Source organism: Mustelus asterias, unplaced genomic scaffold, assembly GCF_964213995.1.
Source record: "Mustelus asterias unplaced genomic scaffold, sMusAst1.hap1.1 HAP1_SCAFFOLD_771, whole genome shotgun sequence".
NCBI classification, from domain to species: Eukaryota; Metazoa; Chordata; class Chondrichthyes; order Carcharhiniformes; family Triakidae; genus Mustelus; species Mustelus asterias.
Genome location: NW_027590718.1, coordinates 126,283 through 133,746, shown reverse-complemented (window position 1 = coordinate 133,746; position 7,464 = coordinate 126,283).

Sequence of the window (7,464 nt, the reverse complement as noted above, 5' to 3'; positions counted from 1 at the left end):
AGAAAATTACAGCACAGGAACAGGCCCTTCGGCCCTCCAAGACTGCACCCACCATGCTGCCTGACTTAACTAATACCCCCTACCCTTCCGGGGACCATATCCCTCTATTCCCATCCTATTCATGTACTTGTCAAGACGCCCCTTAAACGTCACCACCATATCTGCTTCTACAACCTCCCCCAGCAACGAGTTCCAGGCGCCCACTACTCTGTGTAAAAAATCTGCCTCGTACATCTCCTTTAAACCTTGCCCCTTAAACCTGTGCCCCCCTAGCAATTGACTCTTCCACCCTGGGAAAAAGCTTCTGACTATCCACTCTGTCCATGCCTCTCATAATCTTGTAGACTTCTATCAGGTCTCCCCTCAACCTCCGTCGCTCCAGTGAGAACAAACCAAGTTTCTCCAACCTCTCCTCATAGCTAATGCCCTCCAGACCAGGCAACATCCTGGTAAATCTTTTCTGTACCCTCTCCAAAGCCTCCACATCCTTCTGGTAGTGTGGCGACCAGAATTGAACACTATATTCTAAGTGCGGCCGAACGAAGGTTCTATAAAGCTGCAACATGACTTGCCAATTTTTAAACTCCATGCCCCGGCCGATGAAAGCAAGCATGCCGTGTGCTTTCTTGACTACCTTCTCCACCTGCGTTGCCACTTTCAGTGATCTGTGGACCTGTACACCCAGATCCCTTTGCCTATCAGTATTAACATTTTATTGAGGACTGTGGCGACTAACACTGTCCACACGGCAACATCACCAACTTCCAGTTGAAATATCGATACATTTCCAACCATTATTTTCGCAGAATTCTTACGGTGCACAATGAGGCCATTTGGCCCATCGTGTCTGTACCAGCTCACCAAATTAGCATTAGGAATTTGAGTCATTCTCCAGCGTTTTTCTCGTATCCTCGCTCATTCTTTATATTCAAAGAATCGTCTAATTCCTTTTTGACTGCTTCGATGCAGCCGACCTCCACCACACTTCCCGGCTGTGAATTCCAGACCCGAACCACTGGCAGTGTGAGAAAGGTTTCTGTCGCATCATCTTCAACCCCACCACACACTCCATTCCTGAGCCACTGGCCATCCCATGTCCCTCCCTGTGACTCAGGGTAAGGACATGGGAATCCTGTGCTCTTCCCTTTCACCATCATCCTTTTTGTCGTTTAATCAGTCCGGCACTTCCATTTTGTTCTTTCCTTGTCACCCGCCCATCCCCAGCTCCCTGTCACTTAAAACTATTGAATTCACCGCTATTTCCAATTTCTAAGTTTCGCGAATTGAACTGAAACTAAATCTGTTTCTATCTTCACAGATATTGCCTGACCTGATGAGAGTCTCCAACATATTTATTCATATTTCAGATTTACAGCATCAATAGAATTTTGCCTTCTGTATCAACTGAAGTTGTGTTTCTTGAATGTCCCGCGCTGTACATTATTATTGTTAATCATCTTATTCTTAAAAACACTGGATTTACCCTGATTCCTGTTATTTTTCTCTCTCTGATCTCCAGTCTCCAAGGAAACGATCTCACAGATTCTTGTGCCGAGGACCTGGCCTCTGCTCTCAGTACAAACCGCTCGCTGATAGATCTGAATCTGGGTTACAATAAACTGGGAGATTCCGGAGTGAAACTGCTGTCTGTGGCTCTGAGGAATCCGGACTGTAAAATACAGAAACTGCAGTAAGTAGCAGACTGTGTGAGATTGTGTTTATAATAACTGAATATTCAACAATATAATTTCACCACTGGTATTTGTATAAAAAACACTGCCCATTACTATTGGCGTCAGTTATGAATAAGGAAAACTGCTTTTCCTCTGACTCCTGTTGCTTCTCTCTCTGATCCCTGAGCAATGGGATGTCAGTCGAACAGTACAGCACAGAACAGGCCCTTCGGCCCACGATGTTGTGCCGAGCTTTATCTGAAATCAAGATCAAGCTATCCCACTCCCTATCATCCTGGTGTGCTCCATGTGCCTGTCCAATAACCGCTTAAATGTTCCTAAATTGTCTGACTCCACTATCACTGCAGGCAGTCCATTCCACACCCCAACCACTCTCTGCGTAAAGAACCTACCTCTGATATCCTTCCTGTATCTCCCACCACGAACCCTATAGTTATGTCCCCTTGTAATAGCTCCATCCACCCGAGGAAATAGTCTTTGAACATTCACTCTATCTATCCCCTTCATCATTTTATAAACCTCTATTAAGTCTCCCCTCAGCCTCCTCCGCTCCAGAGAGAACAGCCCTAGCTCCCTCAACCTTTCCTCATAAGACCTCCCCTCCAAACCAGGCAGCATCCTGGTAAATCTCCTCTGCACTCTTTCCAGCGCTTCCACATCCTTCTTATAGTGAGGTGTCCAGAACTGCACACAATATTCCAAATGTGGTCTCACCAAGGTCCTGTATAGTTGCAGCATAACCCCACGGCTCTGAAACTCCAACACCCTGTTAATAAAAGCTAACACACTATAGGCCTTCTTCACAGCTCTATCCACTTGAGTGGCAACCTTTAGAGATCTGTGGATATAGACCCCAAGATCTCTCTGTTCCTCCAAAGTCTTCAGAACCCTACCTTTGACCCTGTAATCCACATTTAAATTAGTCCTACCAAAATGAATCACCTCACATTTATCAGGGTTAAACTCCATTTGCCATTTTTCAGCCCAGCTTTGCATCCTATCTATGTCTCTTTGCAGCCTACAACAGCCCTCCACCTCATCCACTACTCCACCAATCTTGGTGTCATCAGCAAATTTACTGATCCACCCTTCAGCCCCCTCCTCTAACTCATTAATAAAAATCACAAAGAGCCAAGCACTGATCCCTGTGTCACTCCGCTAGCAACCTGCCTCCAATCCGAAAATTTTCCATCCACCACCACCCTCTGTCTTCGATCAGACCTATCCAATCGGCCAACTTTCCCTCTATCCCACACCTCCTCACTTTCATCATAAGCCGACCATGGGGGACCTTATCAAACGCCTTACTAAAATCCACGTATATGACATCAACTGCCCTACCTTCATCAACACATAAGAACATAAGAAATAGGAGCAGGAGTCGGCCATCTGGCCCTTCGAGCCTGCCCTGCCATTCAACAAGATCATGGCTGATCTGAAGCGAATCAGTTCCACTTACCCGCCTGCTCCCCATATCCCCTAATTCCCTTATCGATCAGAAAACTATCTACCCGTGATTTAAACATATTCAACGAGGAAGCCTCCACCACTTCAATGGGCAGAGAATTCCTGAGATTCACCACCCTCTGAGAGAAGAAGTTCCCCCTCAACTCTGTTCTGAACCGGCCCCCCCTTATTTTGAGGCTGTGCCCTCTAGTTCTGGTTTCCCTTCTAAGTGGAAAGAATCTCTTCACCTCTACCCTATCCAGCCCCTTCATTATCTTATATGTCTCTATAAAATCACCCCTCATCCTTCTAAACTCCAACGAGTACAGACCCAATCTGTTTAATCTCTCCTCATAAGCCACACCCTTCATCTCCGGTATCAACCTGGTGAACCTTCTCTGCACTCCCTCCAAGGCCAATATATCCTTTCGCAAATAAGGGGACCAAAACTGCACACACTACTCCAGTTGCGGCCTCACCAGTGCTTTGTACAGTTGCAGCAAGACCTCCCTGCTTTTATATTCTATCCCCCTCGCGATAAAGGTAACACACTTAGTTACCTCCTCAAAAAATTCTATCAAATTTGTGAGGCACGACTTGCCCTTCACGAATCCGTGCTGACTATCCCGGATTAATCCGCATCTTTCTAAATGGTCGTAAATCCCATCTCTAAGGTCCTTTTCCATCAATTTACCAGCCACCGAAGTAAGACTAACCGGTCTATAATTACCAGGTCATTTCTATTCCCTTTCTTAAACAGAGGAACAACATTCGCCATTCTCCAGTCCTCTGGCACCATCCCCGTGGACAGCGAGGACCCAAAGATCAAAGCCAAAGGCTCTGCAATCTCATCCCTTGCTCCCAAAGAATCCTAGGATACATTTCATCAGGCCCAGGGGACTTATCGACCTTCAGTTTATTTAAAACTGCCAGGACATCCTCCCTCCGAACATCTATTTCCTCCAGCCTGTTAGCCTGTAACACCTTCTCTTCCTCAAAAACATGGCCCCTCTCCTTGGTGAACACTGAAGAAAAGTATTCATTCATCACCTCGCCTATCTCTACTGACTCCATACACAAGTTCCCACTACTGTCCTTGACCGGCCCTCACCTCACCCTGGTCATTCTTTTATTCCTCACAGAAGAGTAAAAAGCCTTGGGGTTTTCCTTGATCCGACCCGCCAAGGACTTCTCGTGTCCCCTCCTAGCTCTCCTAAGCCCCTTTTTCAGCTCATTCCTTGCTAACTTGTAATCCTCAATCGAGCCATCTGAACCTTGTTTCCTCATCCCTACATAAGCTTCCCTCTTCCTTTTCACAAGACATTCTACCTCTTTCGTGAACCATGGTTCCCTCACTCGGCCATTTCCTCCCTGCCTGACAGGGACATACCTATCAAGGACACCCAGTATTTGTTCCTTGAAAAAGTTCCACTTTTCATTAGTTCCTTTCTCTGACAGTTTCTGTTCCCAACTTATGCCCCCTAATTCTTTCCTAATCGCTTCATAATTACCTCTCCCCCAATTGTAAACCTTGCCCTGCCGTACAGCCCTATCCCTCTCCATTGCAATAACAAAAGACACCGAATTGTGGTCACTATCTCCAAAGTGCTCTCCCACAACCAAATCTAACACTTGGCCCGGTTCATTTCCCAGTACCAAATCCAATGTGGCCTCACCTCTTGTCGGCCTATCCACATATTGTGTCAGGAAACCCTCCTGCACACACTGCACAAAAACTGCCCCATCCGAACTATTTGACCTACAAAGGTTCCAATCAATATTTGGAAAGTTAAAGTCCCCCATGACAACTATCCTGTGACCCTCACACATATCCATAATCTGCTTAGCAATTTCTTCCTCCACATCTCTATTACTATTTGGGGGCCTATAGTAAACTCCTAACAACGTGACCGCTCCTTTCCTATTTCTAACCTCAGCCCATATTACCTCAGTGTGCAGATCCCCCTCGAAGTGCCTTTCCGCAGCCGTTAAACTATCCTTGATTAACAATGCCACTCCTCCACCTCTTTTACCAGCTTCCCTACACTGAGTGAAACATCTATACCCCGGAACGTCCAACAACCATTCCTGTCCTTGTTCTACCCACGTCTCCGTAATGGCCACAACATCGTAGCCCCAAGTACCAATCCACACCCCAAGTTCATGTACCTTGTTCCGGATGCTCCTTGCATTGAAGTAAACACACTTCAACCCACCTTCCTGTCTACCGGTACCCACCCTTGACCCTGATATCTTCCCCAATACCTCACCACCCTCAACACTGACTTCTGGACTACAACTCCTTTTCCCACTCCCCTGACAAATTAGTTTAAACCCCCCCTGAAGAGCCGTAACAAATTTCCCTCCCTCAGTCCCACAAATCCTTATGTTGAGGGAGTGGGGGAATAATGTTACGGTTCACCCTCTGAGGTCCTCTCCTCCTCCTCAGATGCTCACAGCTCTCCCCGGACACAGCATCCATTGATCTGTGAAAAGGGGGAGAGTGAGTGGATGACAGTAAATGGAGGACAGGACAAGGTGGTGGAGTCTCGCTGTTAGTAACAGATGTCAGTACAGCAGCGAGAGGTGAACTTAGTTCCAATGATCAAGATGCAGAATCAGTTTGGGGAGAGATAAGAATTAACAAAGTTAAAAGATCACCTGTAGGAATCATTTATAGGCTCCTAACAATATTCAGAATCTCCGACACAGGAATATTAATGGGGTCTTGTAAAAACATTCTGCAATAATCACGGGTGATTTTAACATTCATGTACAAAGAAGAACAAAGAGCCATGCAGCACAGTAACAGGCCCTTCGACCCACCAAGCCTGCAGCGACTCCTCATTCTTATTCAGACCCAGTACTTATTGCTCATACGCAGCTTCTATTCCTCTGCTCATCTCCCGTTCATGTTTCTATCAAGATAAACCTTGAACATTGGGAACGTGCCTGCTTCCGTCAGCTTCACTGGCTGTGCATTCGAGGCACCCACCACTCTCTATGTGAAAACGTTCCCCGCACGTCTCCTCTAAACTTTCCCCCTCTTGCCTTCAAACTGTCCCGTCTTGTAGTTGACATTTCCACCCTGGGGAAAAGACTCCAACTATCAACCGTATATCTGCCTCTATCAGGTCGCCCCTCAGCCTCCGTCTTTCCAGTGAAAACAATCCAAGTTTATTCAACTTCTCTTCATACCTTCACCAGACCAGGCAACATCCTTGTAAAACTTCTTTACACCTTCTCCAAAGCAGCCACATCCTTCTGGTTGTCTGGCGATCAGCACTGCACGCAATATTCCATGTTGGGCCTAACTAAAGTTTAATACAGCTGTAACATAACTTGCCAACTTTTATACCTGATGCCCTGGCCAATGAAGCAAGCATGCTGCATGCCTTGTTGACCAAGTTATCCACCTGTGTTACCACTTTCAGGCATCAGTGGACAAGTACGCACAGATCCATCTGTATGTCAATGCTCCTGTTATTGTTTTCAGACAGGGAAGGCTGGGGGACGACCATGTGGAGTTGTATCAAATTATAGAAATAAACCTTTCCCCTTTGTTTTAGGAGACAATAACCAGGGGCATAGCTTTAAGGCATTGGGCAGGAGTTTCAGAGGCGAATTGAAGATGGCACAGTGGTTAGCATTGCTGCCTCACAACGTCAGGGACCTTTGTTTAATTCTGGCCTCGGGTGACTGCCTGTGTGGAGCTTGCATGTTCCCCCCATGTGTGCGTGTTTCCGTCAGGTACTCTGGTTTCCTCCCACAGTCCAAAGATGTGTAGGTTAGGTGGATCGACCATGCTAAATTATCATTTCGTGTCCAAAGATATGTAGTTTCAGTGGATTTGCCATGATAAATGTCCAGTGATAAGCAGTTGTGTGGGCCTGGCTTTTTCGGACAGTCAGTGCAGAGTCGATGGGGCGATTGGGCACCTTCTGCAGAGTGGGGATTCTATGGTTCTGTGGAAAAGTTTTTTCACCCAGAGGGTGGTGGGAATCTGGATCTCACTGTCTGAAAGGGTGGTGGAGTCAGGAACACTCGCAACATTTAAGAAGCATTCAGACAAGCACTTGAAATGCCGCAGCAGACAAGGCTATGGAGCAAGTGCTGGAAATGGGTTAGAATAGATTGGTGCTTGATGGCTGACACAGACACGATGGGCCGAAGGGCCTCTTTCTGTGCTGAAAAACTCTATAAAGGCCCAGGGGTTGGAAGTTATGAACCAGAACCTGAATTTTCACTGATTCCTGTGATTTCTCCCTCTCTGATCCCAATGCAGTGGAATGTCAATCACATTGATTTCTGTGCCCTGGGTGTA